The sequence below is a fragment of the Rhipicephalus microplus genome, chromosome 4 (assembly GCF_043290135.1).
Source record: "Rhipicephalus microplus isolate Deutch F79 chromosome 4, USDA_Rmic, whole genome shotgun sequence".
Lineage (NCBI taxonomy): Eukaryota > Metazoa > Arthropoda > Arachnida > Ixodida > Ixodidae > Rhipicephalus > Rhipicephalus microplus.
In genome coordinates, this window is record NC_134703.1 from 85,872,723 (window position 1) to 85,891,322 (window position 18,600).

Here is an 18,600-nt window from a genome sequence, read left to right on the forward strand (position 1 = left end):
TGCTTGGTACTTCGGTAATTGTCTGCATGGCATTGGTTTGGAGTGCTGACGACTGAGATGTTCTAAAAGTTATTTGGAGAAATTGTGTGCGTGTCTGTTTCTTCATAACGGATCTCGGCTGCTTCGTACACAGCTTTGTCTAACTCCGTTAAGCTGAGCTTGGATAGCTGCAGTCCTCCACCCGCCTTCTAACAATCTTGTAGTCGCCTGTCGGCAGCCTTGACATTCTGCTAGCTCTGGTTAACCGGGATATCAGATTTGCACCGGGCGTTCGGGTAGGGTTAGGGCTACCACGTCGTTGCTGGCTACCTTCCTTAGCACGTTTTCTGTTTCGAACTTCTGTCCATCCGTTGCCTATGTCATCTTTCCGTTCGGTGACGTCTTCGTCTTCCCGTTGGGTGGCGTCTTAATTCTGGTACATTACCTCCTTATTGATGATTACGGCCTGTATGACGTGAACGCCGAGCCCTGGCTATCGTGAGGCCGCCCAGGTGGACGTGGATTGATTTGATTTGATATGTGGGGTTTAACGTCCCAAAACCACCATATGATTATGAGAGAGACGCCTTAGAGGAGGGCTCAGTAAATTTCGACCACCTGGGGTTCTTTAACGTGCACCCAAATCTGAGCACAACGGCCTACAACATTTCCGCCTTCATCGGAAATGCAGCCGCCGCAGCCGGGATTCCAACCCGCGACCTGCGGGTCAGCAGCCGAGTACCTTAGCCACTAAGCCACCACGGCGGGGCTCCAGTGGACGTGGAGCGCCGATCGTAGAAATAGTAGACGCTTCTTGGCGGGAGTAGGGTTTTTGGTCATAAAATCTCGAAAAATGATCACCCACCTTATAATACGGTCTTTTCGGATTCTCGGTGACGAGAAGAATCAGATGGTGACACGTGAGTTATGTATGGCATCATTTACCTCCACCTCGTAGCGTTGTGTTGATTTTAAAGTGACATATAATCGTTTCTCCTTCTTGCTTCGCATATTATCGATTTTCACTGTGCTTGGGATCTGTCAATTTTTTTCACATATTTTAGTGAGGGCGCGCGGGGTTACTATTGCTACTTTGAAGTAGTGTACACAGTGATTAGATTTTTATTGGTTCTTTTGATGAAGGGTACTAACTGCGGAGCCTCCAGGCGATCCCGCTTGTCGTCTATAGATGCATCTTATGTAGCGTGATCACGCTGATTGTAAAGTACTCATTACTGGCTATAACAAAGCTAGCAAATCTCAAAACCAAGTTCAAGCGAATGAACAAGGTCTGAAATAATAAAATTAACATAAATAACCAAGGGATAATTGCAGTATTAACGTAAAATTATTAAAACGCTGGGAGAACGCACGCCTAACTTCCTCAAAGCACGAGAAATCGCGCCGCCACCTCGAAAAGCACCCAAGTGCGCTTCAATGGCACTTGATTGCTTCAACTGAAGCGGGAAACAAGTTTACGGTGCTCGCTGCAGATTATACGTATGTCGACTCGCATATGAAGCTAGAAGTCAATAAAGCGCATCAAAAAGTATAGCGCGCTCGTCAAACCAAGTTTGCGTATTTTCTTAAGACGATTGTATTTGCCCCAGGGAAGCTTAGCTCGACCATAAATGCCTTCGTCAGTGTGGTTAACCGCGTAGTGAAAACTGTTTAAACTGCAGTCACTAGCGGACCATGCCACGCGTTTTGTCGGCTTTCACAGTAGCCGTGCTGTAGTTACAGTTCTTTTTAATTATTTGTGCTGTGCTAATCAGAGCTCCTATGGTAATGGGAGTTGATTAGGGATATATGTTTCACGTAATAAAGAAACAAACTGATATTTTGTTGCGGAGAGTAAAAAGTACATATTATAGCTACGGTTAAATGAACTAATTGAGTGATAACATATTCACGTGACGAGTATGCAGAAGATGTGTATTAAAAAACGGAGAACGACTTTTTTGAGATTCGATAACTCGACGAGTCAGCACGAGGAATTTTAATGGCCATATACAACCACCTACCATAATTATTATACACATCACTTGTCTCTTGGCCTTGCGCTCTTTGGCCATTTGTGGTGTTTTATGACGCAAGGGCCGTTTGATGGCCCTTGCGTCATAAATCGCAACGAATCATCATCATCACCATCATCACCATTAGTTTGTATGTTGTAGCTTATAATGATAAATATTGATGCCTTAGCGCTTTCTCATGTGCGAAACGTTAAACCAACTTCTTGTTGCCCTACCTATATGTTTTGACGCCTGGCTTGACTATACGCTTCCGCCACGCTTATACTAAAACTTGCGGTAACGACACTCCTTTCCCTACCTAACACTCATGAAGTGTTTTAGGGGCGAAGCTCCTTAGGGCGTGGGCTGTGCGTCCCCTGTAGCCTGTATGTAGCCACATCTAGTTTAGTTCTTGCAGTGTTCACTAGATGGCGGTACCGTCCTCTGTATGTAGCCACCTCTAGTTTAGTTCTTGCAGTGTTCACTAGATGGCGGTACCGTCTCCTGTATGTAGCCACGTCTCGTTTAGTTCTTGTAGTGTTTACTAGATGGTGGTACTTGTAGCTGATGATGAAAAGATGCAAGATGTTATAAACTAGAAAGCGGTACTTGTAGTTGATGAAAGACGCGAGATCTTATAAAATAGGAATGATGTCACATATGGCGCGTGTCATTGGTTGAAGGCAATTGTTCGATTTAGTGCGGCGACGTATGCTAGGGGGAGCGATGTAATAAAATCGAGTGGGCAAAATGTACAGAGGATTCATGGTTTACCAGGTTTACCTCCGGAGCTTCGCCCACTCATCATCATTCACTTCGTGGATATGGCGGAATTTTTTTTTCAAGTATGCGCATAATTTTGTTAGAAAACCTGCTTGCTATGCCGAAGACCTGTGTTTGATTTCTATTTCAACTGGTGATTATTATTTGCATTCATTAAAATTTATTGCTCTCGAGTAGCACTCATTGTTGCTTACAACTGACAGTGGCACAACTCTAGAATTTATGCCAGAATTTCACTTTGGGCCAATCGCGTGAAAAATGTGTTAATTTTAACGATAAAGTGTTCCATTCGGAATGCAAAGCCTTATTATTGTTTCAACATGTATTTAATAACAACAGCAAGCTTCATTAGGGCTTTAGATACATAGCTTCAAAATATGCGCCCACATAAAAAGTTGAAGCTCTTTTAAATAGATAACCATGTCTTCAAACCTACTAAAGTGAATGGTCAGAAGAGTGCTAGAACGAGAGAACAACAAGCCACTGCGTCTTTACACACACACACACACACACACCCACCCACCCACCCACACACACACACACACACACACACACACACACACACGCACGCACGCACACGCACACGCACACACACACGCACACACACACACACACAGACACACACACACACACACACAAGCACACGCGCGCACGCATAAAGGGAATTGAAGGCTCGACCTGGCATATGTGAGTGTGGCTTGCGAATCAGACAAGAAATAAACATAATCAATACTGTACACATGGTGAAGGGGTTTTTGCATATCGGTTTCGTACAGCTTGCGAAGGAACTATGTCACGTGCAGAAAATATGCGCATTGAGTAATTGTTGGTGGTATTTCACGTTTCATACTAGACATTATGTGTTACACTTGCATTTCGCTCTATAAACTCCAACAATTTTGCGTGCATTGGCTTCTTTATGGTCTTTGACCCTCATTTAACATAATTTATCGGAAGCAAACGCAGTGCTTTTTTTGCTTTAACGGAGGCAATAACACTGTATTTGTTGTGGTGGTCCTACTAGCGCCTAATAATGTCATGTGAGAATAATTTATCAGTTTTCTGGCTCAAAATTTTCTTCTTTCGTGTCTTCAAGCTGCTGATAAGTAGGACAGATAGTAGAGCAGGTAGTTGGATACCCTCTTTTCTTTTGTCACTTGCCTCTCTTCCTCTCGCACTGTTGCACTTTATCACTTTCTATATGCGGACTGCTTTTATTGTCTACATTAGTTTGCTCCTATCTTTTACCATCAAGCCTGTACATCTATAGTTACAAACGTTGTCACAATCCTAAGAATCCGTTATTTTCTTGTTCAGAAAACTTATTTGCGAGAACGGCTAAAGTGCCCCAGGCATCAAGTGCAATCTGAGAGCCATGTTGGTATTGGAAGGGTTTATTGAGCCAAACGCTACTTTATGGGCAGATGGATGGAGGTACATGGCAAGGACAATCTGATGAATTAAACGGCGTGAACAACAGTGCTCGATGCACAGGCTAAGACGGAAAGAAAAATCATGGATACGAAGAGAACCACATGCAACTTGGTTGTCAGTAGTACCGGCAATGGCGGCAAGTGAAAGCCAAACAAAGGCACGAAAAAGCGTGAAATAATTTTTAAACATGTTGCAACGCTGAAGAAGAGGTCTCAGAAGTGCAAGTGGAAATGTTTCGCAAGTTGAGACCGATGGCTGCCAACACGGAAGCCGTCTTCAGAAATGACTAAAGCGTGGAAATCAGAAACATGAATGACCAGAAAAATTAAAAGGACCGGATCACCAACACCTCTAGGAAAGAGAGAGGGAAGAGTCCACCGTTCACGAGATGCCTGGAAAGGAAAAGAGGTGCCCACTCATTCGTCGTTCGAAGTCGCTCCACGTTTTTCATGTCACACTGTCGAAGAAATGGATAGTCATAAAAACAAAGTTTGAATTGAACGCGACGAATAAAGAGATGCAGTTAAAAAACAAGTAAAAAGAAGGAGTGTAGAAAACCAGACAAAGGGGGAACACAATGAAACGAAAACGAAACTCAGCAGAATCGGTGCACTGGGCACAGAAAGGGGAAACCGAAACAGCATGGCTGCACTAGAGAGAACCACGTAGGAGGCGCACTGTATGGTTGAAGCTGTTCAAAGCGATGAGGGCGAGTAACAAGAGGAAGGTAAGTGTGAGGAACGCAATGGAGAAGAGAGAATTACTGCGCGAGACTGCACGAAAACATGGCGGGGAAGGATATAGGCAAATACAGCAGGGAGAGACGATAGGGAAGATGGAAAACGTTGGTGAATGGGGAAGGAAAGAGGTTCTTGGGGATCAGGCTTCGAGATGAAGGGAAAGTCACAGAGAAGCAGTGAGAAAAGACGCAGGATGGGGAATGAAGAACAGGAACAAGAAAGGATAGAAGGGAGAGGGCTAGGAAAAGGAGTCGAAGTAAAGCCACCGTCCTCTCCCGCGGCTCCCGCTGGAGGCGAGAAAAATAAAAGCTATACAAAACTGAGGGGATGTAGGTTGTAGGGAAAAAAAGGAACCCCCCCGTCGTCGACCCAGGCGGCGGCAGCCGCCGTTCGGTGGCATCGGCATCGGCGAAAGTTGTAGGGGGGCGCTCAGCGGCCGATGGTGTCGCTGGTGGCACCAGCCGGAGGCGCGCGGCGCCCAGACCCGCGCTTTGCTCCGGATGCTACGCGACGAAGAGCGGCGGTTGAGGCGGTGGCGAGCCGAGAAACGGCGCTGAGTGGAGAGAAGAGAAGCGGCCGCAAATTCCGTGCCCGGACGCCCAGTGTTCCCTTAACGGCGTTGTGAAGCGCGCCGCGAACTGTTTGTTCCCTTCTAGACTGCTTTCTTTCGCAGCTAAAGCTACTCTATTTTGAGTAATTTTTTTATACCAAGAACTTCAACCAAGTCAAGATTGTTAACGTTAAGCAGCTATATCTTTTTGCTACTTCTTACTTCAAAATTTTCGCAAGAGGTGCTTTCCTGTAGAAAATAGCATCGGCGAACTGATCCGCCCCATCTCCTCTGTCTGCGTTCCAACAAGCCTGCGTTCCAACTGCGGCATCAAAGGCCTGCGCTGCTTGGGATAAACGCATCGATCGAGTTCAGTGAACTTCGACAGAAGTTTTCTCGAAGACAGTCGTGCGTAGTTTTGTACAACTAACTAGAAAGCATAGTGACTTTTTCTAACCGTGAGCTTCCAAGAGGGATTTTTTTAGGAGGATAAGCAAAAACTGGACTGTATTGGCCAAGTGGAATTTCATCACCTGCCAGGAGATCACGCCGCACAACCACCTTCCAGGGGGCACTTTTTTCTTCCCAAAGGCGAAAGGGTAAGCTTCTCAGGATTTGTATTTGTAATTATCTGTCTTGTAATAGTCACCAAGGGCAGTATTTAAACAGGACTACAATGGCGATGTGATGCTGTAGAGGCTAAAACGATGGTGTTAGTGAATCGCACGCTAACAAAAAGCGTATTCAAGGAAATTCAGAAAAAATTAATAAATTGTTGTGGCAAATATAAAAAAAAACTAAATGATTGGACCCCTTTTTACGGCCTTTTTACTTAAAATACAGGCATTTTTGTGAAAAAAAGCGTTTGGTGACTCATTACGCCGTTTAAAATTGCGAAAACTAAATGTTCTCATTATTTCTTTGGTGGTGATATTTAGCCAAATTAGCATCAGCACTTACAGCTTATCAATGAATCTCAAGTTTTTCTTAATACCTGTAAAGGGTATACCTGTATGTCTGTATACCTTAATACCTGTATAGAGAGAGAAATAAAAAAAGGAAGCATCGTATTGAATATATATGTCCAGGGAAGTACTTAAGTACTTTAGACCTTATACACTGCATGCGAGAAACAAATTACCAATAAAATGGGGGCTGGCCTCGTTGAAATATGGCGCCTTCATGCGAGAGCCTATTTTGTATAGTCCATCGCCCAGGCGGGGAAAACGCTGGTCAATATAATAAAGAAACGAAATCTTGTGAAGAAAACGTCTGTATTATATGCAACCCTATCTTCGAAAATTTATCTTGTAAAGAACGTAGTGTTCATTCATGTAGCATATGCCCAATTATGGAAGAGGTAGTCTCATGCGACATATTGTTCTTTTTCATGAGTCAAGCTGAAGCCTTGTTTAATCTAACTAGAGCTTGTTTGGCTAGCTTGTTGTGGCTTAGACGTTCTGAATATAACCATTGGCAAAATACAATAGTGTTTAGTGAAAAAAAAATGTCAGTTGCAAATGGTACGATAGGTGTTCGACCATGAGTGTTACGCATACGAGCGTACAAATAAAGCCGGGTGGAAAATGTCCAAAAACGTTGCTTTGGCGCGAATACCTTGTGATGCCACGAATTGAAGAATGCGCTTAGAGTTACTAGTTAAACGGCCCTGTTTCTGAAAGAACTGGTTCTGAAGTCCTGGTATAACAGCACTGAACACAGAATCGAGACGCACAAATCCCCTATATTTAACAATTAAATCACCTAATCTAACAATGCTTAACTATATAGCCATCGATAAATTGTTTAAAGTAGCTGGATCGGCCATGTAAAAGTGAAGCAGTGGCTTTTGTTACAGTTCTTTTGTTATACAATTATAATTTTACATTTAACATGCCAAGAGAAGTTACCGCTATAAGACACTACGCAGTCGGCGACTTCGAAACATTGTTGGAGTGCGGTGATTTTGCGAGGTGCATTTTATTTTATTTTGCTTCCACGCCCTTGTCTTTATGCGAGACATTGCACGACTGAGCATAGATGTTGCTTGCGAATTAGACATAACACAACAGGAACGAGCATGCAAATAAACCTTAAACAGAGTAAATGGAGAAGCAAAGAGTTTCATTCTTTTTGAATCAAAGTACGGTTGTGCATTCCTATATATTCCTCATGGTAATGTGGCTGCTAAGGACAGGAGTTTAAATAGCGTTGTCGATCTTGACAGATTTTCATCTCGCCGCTGAACCACCTTGGCGGGCTTTCGAGGGACACCCTAATGTGTAGTTTCCGACGCACAGGCGTGCGACCTCCCTTCTCCCCTCCCTTCTTCTCGTACTCAACTTCCCGATTGCCTCTGACAAAGCTGAAGAAATACGCCGCTCTCCCCCCCCCCCCCTCCTCAACTGTGTGCACGACTATTTTCATACTTAGGTGTTTTCAGTATCATGGCACATGACTCTATATACAAAATAGACACATTTTGTAAAAAAATGCAAAAAGAAACAAAAACAAATCGCGTACGAATAAACAAAACGGCGGTGACTACAATGCTGTGGCTTTCATCTTCTTGAAACATTCGTTTTTTCTTGGGGTAAAACACCAAGTTACTCTGAATTTATTATGGTATCACTGCCGTGACGCACGTTCTTTTTAAGAAGGCCAGCACACGTTGTATGAGTTCTTTTTTAACCAATAAGTGCACCCTTTTGTATAACTTGTGAACGGCAGGTGCAATGTTCGCTGTGTACATTTGCTTCGAGTTTCAGAAGTGTGTACCTTTTTTATTTATTTATGTGAGAAAGGCAACCATTTTTGGCACAAAGGTCAGCGCAAAGAGGCGTATTTTCGTCCTTGCTATCGCCGTTTCGCGGCGCAATTCGCTGCGTTGAGAAAGACAAATTGAAATAGTGCGATTGCACTGCTTTGTTGAAAACACAAAACAAACAATGAATGTTCTTTCGAGGAGAATTTAGACAATGCCAGTGGTGAGAAAAAATGAATAGTATAGTCTATTCTCATATGATATATTTTGCATCAACTCACTTGATGTTCAATGGCAAATCTGTACTGCTGCTTTCGAGTAAAAGGTGCCACTCGAAGACCGTGAGCGAAGCAGACCGAAAACATTGTACAGCATGAACTTCATGAAATGTATTGAAATGTAGACGTTACCTGACCACGGATGGCGCCACCTTCTTACTGCATGAATAAACTTGGGTGATCTTCATTGCTGAACACTTGTCACAGTCCAATAATGCACTGCATAAAAAAATGACACATTTGTTTGTCATTCCACGTCACGCTGGACATAATGTTTCACAAATTATTTTTCTTTTTTTATCAACCCAATATGTATTGAGACGCAAGCCAACCGCACTTATTCATAAGACTTTTTACTGTGCAAATAGTTGGCTCGTAAAATACTACAATCTAAATAACAACTCACAACTGTCCCCCTTTTAGCATGTAGCGTGATTTGTCGCATGTATTCATTTGGTTGTTTTTGTTTATTTTTCTGTGATATCGATGGGGTGCTTTGGCGTATCTGTCTGACCATTTGTCCTGCTACGATGACGATGATTACGTAGTCCTGATGGCGCCCTACTTGGTTCCGAGACAGATCTGAGTTTTTTCGTTAAAAAGTGAAAAAAAAGAAACAGGTACAAGACCTGTCAATCAACACTTTCAAAAGTTGCATATATTTTTTGTTAGTAACTCATCTATCTATCGCAACTTCCAACACACTCCATTGGTAACTGGCGGCGACCTTACGTCTTATTCGCGCTATCGGGATAATGTCAGTAGCACTTGTATTTTGTAAATTGTACACGACAAGCAAGAGGCTTCAAAACGAATGTTATGCTGTGTGTATCGCAAAAGAAATGGCTGTTTTTTCAAAGAACACACTACCCGCTGTATGCTCCTAATAAGTCACGCCGTAACTATTATTGGTTAGCGCTTGTGCTGGCAAGCATATTTAGAACATATTACTACTAGTTCAGTAATTGACGATGTGGTGCCGACATGTCGATGACGTTAGAATGCTCTGGCATGAAGACGCTTTGGGCTTGATGCTGTCAAACATGCTAATGCACGTAGAAAAAAATCCGAACGAATAGAGTAGAAAGTAGAAAGATTGAAAAGTGAGCTAGAATGTGTTGATTCATGCTTAACAATTCGCAAATTAACGGGAAGCTAAAAGAGAAGACTGACAAGCACAGGCTGAAACTTACGTTTATTCACATAATTAATTATATACCAGCAAAACACGAAAGAAAAGGGAAATACAAGAAGGAATATTTTACTGAGGATGGAAATGTAGTTTATCGCAAAAATACAAATTCAGGACGTTGTAAGTGAAGAAAACTACCGCGTGCACTTTATTCAAAGAAAAACTGAAATAGAAACAACGCGAGCTATCATAAATGCCACAAATTCACTCAAAAACAAAAACCAAAAGTATGCGCAAAATAACTTCTAAGTGGAAGAACTAAGTCACAGAGATGTGCGTCTCCCAGTTTGCTTCAAATGTTGCTATACTTCGTAGAATTGACGTATCGTGTTATTAAGGCGAAAGCTTTAGACGCATCATAATGCACTTAAAGGGAGCGTTATTGTCAGCACAATAGCATGAAAAACATCATCATCGTTATTATGGCGTCCTTGTTGCCACCATTGCATGAGACCATGCTATTCGGAAAGGTGAGTAGATGCATGAGGTGTTTCGAAATCATGTGAGTGTGAAAGCATTTATTTCCTCCGATGTTGGACGCACTACAAAAATCATGTTAAATACAGACGCCTTTCGGTAGGAGGGGGACGGTATCAATACCAAAGACGCAGAAAAAGTACTACCTTTCACTGTAGCATTACTTTTCCTACAGAAGAACTTAGTGCTGTATGAATGCAACACAAAGAAAATAATTAAGGCAGTTTCGCGTTAGTTGTGCCAAGCGTCAGGAATATAAGTGCGGAGATAGTCAGCCTTCTTCATTTCTTCTCGAATTTCTCTTTCTTTCCTCCTCACTTTCTTTTTGCTCTCTTACAGTTCTATTAATTTTTTTTCTCTTTATTCCTGGTTATTTCTAATGGGTTTCCTATTTTTTTCCCTCTTTGTTTCTATTTATTGCTTGTGTCCTTTCTTCGATTTTTATATGTATATTTGCCTACGTGACGTCAAGTGATTACGACAGCGTACGATCACAGCCTACGATAGCCCGGCCCCCTAAAGGGCTCCGCATTTATAAGAAATGGCTTTGGCGCCTCCAAGCCATCTTAAAAAAATGCATGGTGGATAATGTAGAATGCCATTGCAAAAATGCAAAATAGATTATGTAGAATGTCAGTGTGGTGTCTTGGGCCCATTCGCGTTTGGAAGCTATAATGGAAGATTAAATGGCCTCATGTTATACTCACTGCAGATATATCCAGTTTCCGTAACGTTGATGTTTCGTAGTAACAAAAACACTGCTTTCTTCAGCATTCAAGATGGTTGGTTGGTAAAACTTTATTATCTGTCCTGAAAGGCGCGACGAGCGCGCTGCGTGCTCATACCGCGTTGGGACGGGTATACGATAGGCATTGCGTAAATTATTTCGCTCTCGTAAGTTCATTCACTGCGAACCTAATGTAGAAGCAGGTTACGATGTTGCATTGTTAGGTGCGACGATTGTTAGGGCGAACGCCAAGCGCCTCTCATGCGAATGTGACATTGAGAAAATAGCCGGTGTCGGCGCGATACCGAGGGAAAAGACACATCACCCGCATTGTGTCATGTGGCCGACGATGCACGAGCTGCGCGTTCACTTTGTGTTTGCGGGTTTGCATGACCGAAAAAGATACTGCAGCATATCCACGGAGTGCATGATGATGAGTGGGCCGAAGCATTCGTCAGTCCGTCCGCGCTACCGTCCGTCCGTTCGTTCTTGCTTCCGACCGTTCATCTGTCCATGCGCCCGTGCGTCCGTCCTTGGGTCCTTCCGTGCGTCCGTCCATCCACGCATCTCTCCGTGCATCCGTCCATGCGTCCGTCCATTCGCCCGTGCGTCCGTCCATCCATCGTTCCATGCGTCCATCTGCCCGTCCGTGCGTGCGTCTGTCTATCCGTCCGTCGATCTAGTGAACACTCCAAGTACCGCTATCTCACATCTTTTCCTGCCCCGCCGTCGTGGTCTAGTGGTTAAGGTACTCGGCTGCTGACCCGCAGGTCGCGTGTTCGAATCCCGGCTGCGGCGGCTGCATTTTCGATGGAGGCGGAAATGTTGTAGGCCCGTGTGCTCAGATTTGGGTGCACGTTAAAGAACCCCAGGTGGTCGCAATTTCTGGAGCCCTCCACTACGGCGTCTCTCATACTTATAAGGTGTTTTTGCGACGTTAAACCGCACATATCAATCAATCGCATCTTTTCATCATAGATTCATCATAAGAAGTACCGCCATCCAGCGGACATTCCAAGGACTAAAAGAGAGGTGGCATGCCGGAACTAGAGGAGTGGCACGCGCGCACTCTCTTACGGCTTGCGCTTCGTGTCTAGTTCCCACCTTTCACTACCGCTAGTTCATGGCACTGCGGTCCAACCCTCGCTAAACCTTGCTAAAACGAAGGAGGTTACGCCCAGCGAGTGTAACTTGGCAACCTTTCTGGTCATATAGTGCTCAAAGTGCGTCTTTCTGTTACTGGTTTTTTTTAGCAAGGATCATGTTTAGAGCAAGTTCTATTGGAGATTAAGTCATCAATACTCGTCTCTGTAGGCTATTTCATCAAAAACAACTATCTTTTTCGTTTTTAAATAACGTGCGCGGGTTTCCTCCTCAATTCAAAAGAGTGCGTGCGTGCCGCTTCCCTAGTCCGGCCGTGTAGTTGGCTACCTGCTACAACTACTACTACTACGACGACTACTACTACATTTATTGCAGACGCACGACCCACGGCTTAAGACGATAGTTATAGCGCGAGAACAAAACGACGACACAGAGACAAGAAGGACACGAAAGAATACACCTTCTTGTCGTACTTGTCTCTGTGTCGTCGTTTTGTTCTCGCGCTATAAACTATCCTCATGCCATACCAACTAGCCCAAGCTACCCCACTTCTAAGCCACGGCTTAAGGCGCTTCTCTCCTAAAAGCCCCCAAAAAATTAGTCTTCGCGTGACATACGTGTAGTGCATAATAGCCATACTGGATAACCAAAATGTAGATGGCGTCTTACTTGTGTGCCAACATCTCCTTACAGGCCATATTTATAAAAATATTGAAGTTTTAGCCGAATGCCCAAAGGACCCTGTGAGCTGGGTTATTGTAACAGTATTGCAGTTTTGGAAAATCCACGTAATACGTATGATGGTTCAACAATATAGATGCTTTAGGGCTTAGTTTGTATCTGTGCGGATTTTTATCGAGCTACAAATTTGGCTTCGTAGCTTCAAATTGTGCGGCAAGTAAGAAACACACACGCACGCACGTACACGCACAACAGAGAACAAAACAAATGATTGCTGAGTGAACAACTACTTAGTAATTATAACTACGTCTCCCTTGCCAGCAAACGTAATCCCTATATTAAAGTGCTTTGCTTTGAACACTTGCCACACAGTCTACACATTATATATGGCCCATGAAACATTTGTTACATTCAGATATAGGCATAAATTATCATCCCAAAATCGTTCTTTTGTTCATCGAAAATTTTCATCTGAATCCGGCAGTACAAAACAGCCAAGCAGCAGTGACCACCCGACCACGTCGTTCCGCAAATATACGGAAGTACGCGAAAGCCCTGCACATATCCTCATAATCTGTTATCCCTTTATTCACGGTCTCGTTTCGCAATTATAGTCTGGTGTCTGTTCTCTTTGTCGCCATGTATAGTCCTTATCTTCGCGCTTCAAGACACGCAAAAGACGAGCCGCATCTCCGTACTTGGGAAGGCGGTTGTGGTGCACTGCCATAATAATCGACGCCCACCGTACTTCACTGTAAAGATTTGCATCCGAGACAGGCTTGAGACGTACTTCAAGCGACAACTACCGACGGGACGTGGACAATGGACGAGGAAGAGGCGCGCCGTCTCGAAGACTGTGTACACACACTATAGTTACTTTTTCGCACTCTCTAAAAGTTGATCATTGAGGAAGGCGCTAAAGGGCGAGGATGGCTGCGTGAAATAAGGAAACGAAAAGAAAAAAAGATAAGGGAAATGTGGCGAGGCATGCTCCTAAACGAGAGAGTCCCCGGGAAAAGCAAAAGAAGGCGAGAGACAGGCCACGGGTGAAGGGAAGATGAGTCTCGGCTTCGGCCAGGCCTGAATCACTCCACTCTTTCTCTCTCCCTCAACCTCACACGTACACAACTCGACCACCCGCCTAACAATGCGGCGCACCACCAACGGCGCTGATTAACAGGACGCGGATCTCACTCGCCAACGCTGTCTTTGCCGCCTCACTCGAAGAACGCCGGCCGTTGCTAATAGAGAAGACCAGATTGCACGTCAGTGTCTGACGCTTTCCCTCATGCGAGTCTGTTGGACCCAATCCCCCTCGATGATGAGCCCATCGAGCACACAAACAAAGAGTAAGTGCAAATACACTCCGTGTGATAGACAGAAATAGAGGAGCCGTTTCGAAAATAACGTGAGGCCTGCAGACTGGCTTGGCTTCCCCAAACAAGACCGCGTAGTTAGCGATATTGATAAGAGCTGGGCGCGAGAGTTTGTCATAAAGGAGGACATAATGTAGTCGATGCATACTGAAAGAAATAAAGATCATGCTGTAGAGCTTTGACATGAAATGATCGAATGAGAAAACCTGTAGATAAATGTAAGACCTCCAGACGTTTATTGGCACGCGTGAAACCGTCCCGGGAGAAATACTAAAATGTTCAGTGGCCTAGAAATCTGAACTGGTTGGTGCCCTTTTAATAAAGCACTCATCACGTGGTTTACCCTTGGTTTTGTTCTCTAGCGAAAGCTGTATATGCTTAAAAGAAACCAAAATCCGCCCGGCAGCGGTGTCACGAGTGGTCTCCACTGGCTGTGTTATCAGTTACGCTGTTTACAGCGTCGTACCCGAGCACGCACTCCTTTGGCTGCGTTGTGAGTGATGTCGTCCATCTCGTCACAACCATGGAGCCCAGCATGCGTGCTACAGTTTCTCTTGGAACATTCCAGGTGGGTATGCCCCGGACAACTCTAGAAGACCACCGAAAGTGAAAACGTGAAAGCACTCGCATTTTCCTGGCCTGTAGTGCAATCCGAGCACAAAAAAAAAAAACAAGCACAGGGGGCCAAGTGCCGACAGAAACTGCGTACCGTTGATCCGGCAGCCTTCCAAACAGCGCTAAATCGCAAACGGGAATGCAGGCGCCCCTGGCGGGCGGATCCCGCAATACACGCCGCCGAGTTCGCTCGCGATGTCAAACACTTGCAACGTCGTTGCAGCGTCAACGTGCTGATTGCGGGAGCACTTATACCAGGGCGAACTCCGACTTTCGACGGGAGTTTATCCAGCGGTACATTGACTTCGGCTGCGACATCTGTGACCGCATGTGGTTCGAGAACAACTACTATGATTAACGCAGTGCGAAAAGCATTTAACCACTCATTACACTCTTCCATTACCCTGATCATACAAGGCACTATGTGTGGCATGTGAAATATACACTGTGGTAAACTTAAGCCAATCGTACGTCTAAACTCATTACGAAGAACGGAAATGTAACCAATAATTGCGAATGACATCAGTGCCACGTCGGGTTGAACCCACTGCTAAACACCGAAGCTGCACGTTTCAGCTTTCACTGGTTAACTATTTGTCCAGGTTTGTCCTATTGTCCTATTGCCCACGTTTGTCCTTGCCCACGTTTCTAAAGATGGCCTCGCTATTGAGGCAACCTCTGGAACATCAGAAAAGCCATCCATTTACGTGTTAGTGAGAACTAACAGACAAAAAATGATGCCAAGGTAACCATAGAAGACGTTTCTAGATAATATTAAGTGAACGTATTCTTATAGGAGACGTTATTTTATTGTAATGAAATGGAAAGAAAGAAGGACGGACGAAAAAATAATTTGCCGATGGCATGGTCTGAACCTGCGACTTTTGATTACCGCGTCCGATGCTCTTTCCACTTTATTCCATCATCCACCTACGCAGTTGTTCCCCTGCGGAATGTCATGCACAAAGAGCCCAATGGCCCGGAGAATCATTAGCTCCTCTGCGAGAATGAAACAACGCATGCCTTTATGCGACATTATATTTTCCTGTTGGGAATGTCACAAAATTTGGGATGGTGCAGGTAAAACAAACGGTTTGCTTCCTGATGATTGGTAAAATTTTTGTTATCAATTATACGCACCATAGTCAGTGCGCCTGTTTCTTCGAACGCTTTTTTTTTAAATATAAGACAGCTGAAAAATTTAGCGTGGTTGCACAGCTCAGTGAGAGGTAGTGTGGATCAATGGTTTCGCCGCAGTAACGTTAACTTAAATTACCATCTGCCATATCACAAATTGAGGGCAAGCAAGCCAACAGGAACAACACGTTTTCTCCTACTCAGCTGGTAGCTTTCTGTCCCCAAACCCCGCAATGTACAGCACTTTGTTCTTTAAACGCTAGACAGCATGTTTGTGTAAGCGTGTTGAATTGTCGTTGGCGAGTTAAATGAGAATAATCTCTTCGCAGGCAACTGCATGTGAAGCCAATTGCCTCTTTAACTGGAGAATATTCCGATTTCGGTATATATTACATTTCATGACGTGAAGAGAGGGCGTGACAGACACAAATAACATAAATATGTCAGCCCGGCGTCATCCACGCCATTTTACTTGCCACCGAGTGATTGTCTCCTTGACGACAAAGAGGCAGTTGGCCATGGGTTCACAGCCACCATTGTGTAGTGATAAAAGCAATTTCTACAACAAAGCATTATGTGGCATTCCATACAATGCGGTGCATGTATATGTCACACTATCTCTTGGTGGTAGCTGGACATGCCTCGCAGTAAGTGATTGGGAAGCACACACACACAGACACACACAAAAAAGTTGCATCACACCAACAAGATACGATATTGAAAACGACTCTCTGTTTTATATAGTAGGGAACCATTGCCCCATCTTAGGCGTAACTCTAATGATGTACCGTAAAGTGCCGATGCCTTCTCAGGCCAATTAAAGAATTTTGTCACAAAGCCTATAAGAGCTGCTCAATTTAGACCCATTGTGGCTTCTTTCCACGCCGATGACCAAACTCAGAGAAGTGGTTTCAAAACAACTCCCTGTTTCGGATGGGCTAAGACATGCTAATTCAATTAATACGATATGTTGAGTTAAAGCTTTGTAATTTGCTCGGTCGTCTTTATAGGCATTACTTTTATTGAATATTAACCTCACATTTGCTCCTGCATTGTATCGTGGCTTGTCGGAACAGCTCGCGTTGCTGACGAAGTTTCTAAATTGGGGACATGCTCTGGAGTGTGTGCAGGAGTGCGAGATGACGAGAGCGCTGCAATGTCTCAATGAGTCCACCTCGCCACTGGTTCGGGCAGCGGATGCGGGGTATCAGCTTTTGTAGTGGCATCTGGTGGCAGTTTTCTCAACTATGCTGATGCCTCCGATTCCTTACCATAATAAGTTTTCTATGACTATAGTTCATACGACTATACGGCGTCCACAGACAAAGCAACACTTAAAACAAGAGTCGTCCGCGCTCCTCGCTGCTGCAGTCGCTTGCCCCTTGCATGCACCGCCGGTGCATCCTTCACACGTGTCGCGTTGTTCAGCGGTTGTACTTCCCACCACGCATCGTGTACCTTTGTCATAGCGCGTAGAGATTTCATTAGCGCTGTGGTCCTTTTGGACTCTCTGTGGGACTGACGGCTTTCCTTCCATTGGAAGAAGAGTGGCAGTTTAAGAAGTGCCAATGCGCACAAAATGTGTGGATTGGCGCGAGAATGACGTAATGCCACTGCCGCTGGTTTCGCTGGATTCCGTCACCGTAGTGTTAGTTGGACTCTGCATTTCCTCTGGAGCGAAGCTCCTTAAGCTTGCAGCGCACCGTCGCCACCATCGCCGTCGAACCTTCCCAGCGCAACACCGCTCGCACCCTTCTCTTATCTGTCTCCCTCTTTCTTCGTCTCTGTACTCTCCCCTCAAACCAAAATAAGCACGAAACTATCACTTGGTGATGTCGTCTTCAACCCCGTGGCATTCTTGGGTTTCCACTTGGCCCAGTGGTTGGTTCGTTGCGTGGACTGGCTCGCGCTTTGCCGCGCGCGCCGCAACACTCACTCGCTCAGTTGTTCCCGCCGCCGAGCGCAGCAAACGCTCTCAGCAACCCCTTTCCACACTACCGAATTCATGACGGCCAGTATCGAGATCAGGCGCATAGTCGATTGTGTCCCATTGCTAAGGAGCCTGGCTCATCGGTTGTATTCGCACAAGGAATAACTGGGAGATTTTCATTGCTTTCGTTACTTTTCTTTTGTGTAATTTGCTTCAGCTCTCTTAAAACTTGCCCATATTTACCTCTTATTTATGTGTACAAGCTGTGTATCGTTTCAAAAGTGTCGTTACAGCACTACTCTTTATTGTGTGATAGTTCTTGGTTGTGAAGAAAACATCTCTTGTAACTCACGAAATGCCTCATTGCACTTGGGGCCGGGATAAACGCTTACCAATGCCATCTAGTGCGTAGAGGCGCCGACTGACATACGAATTGGTCTGTAATAAAAACTAGTCAGTTCTTTAACAGGAGCTTAAGCACAGACTATAGGATAAACATGCCGCGAAACCTACACGACGGTTCTAACTGTCATATTGTTATAACTTTTATTAACTGTTGTGGCTAATCGCTCACGAACGGAATCAGCAACTTTGCTACCACGCGCACAGCTCAACTTGAAGGAATATGAATTCATGACCCCCGATATTTTTTGGTATAATGCTGTAAATCTAAAAGAAAAAAAAAAGCACACGCCGAACAAATGCCTGTCGCTTCCAAGAGTTGTGTAGACTTGGCGTTACTGAATCTCCACCAGATGAGAGCGCACGTAAGACAAGCAATCGTCTTGTCGTTTGAAATTCGCACCTGCCGCTCTATC

General features: G+C 44.5%; 1 protein-coding gene across 1 annotated transcript in view; it reads left to right on the forward strand.

The window, feature by feature from the left end:
- Positions 1-5,383: 5,383 nt before the first annotated feature.
- Positions 5,384-18,600, forward strand: part of LOC119172768 (uncharacterized) — a 158,171-nt gene continuing 144,954 nt past the window's right edge. Inside the window, exon 1 of the mRNA XM_075893227.1 lies at positions 5,384-6,100. The gene's annotated coding sequence lies outside the window, so the exon portion shown is untranslated. The remainder of the gene's footprint in view (positions 6,101-18,600) is intronic.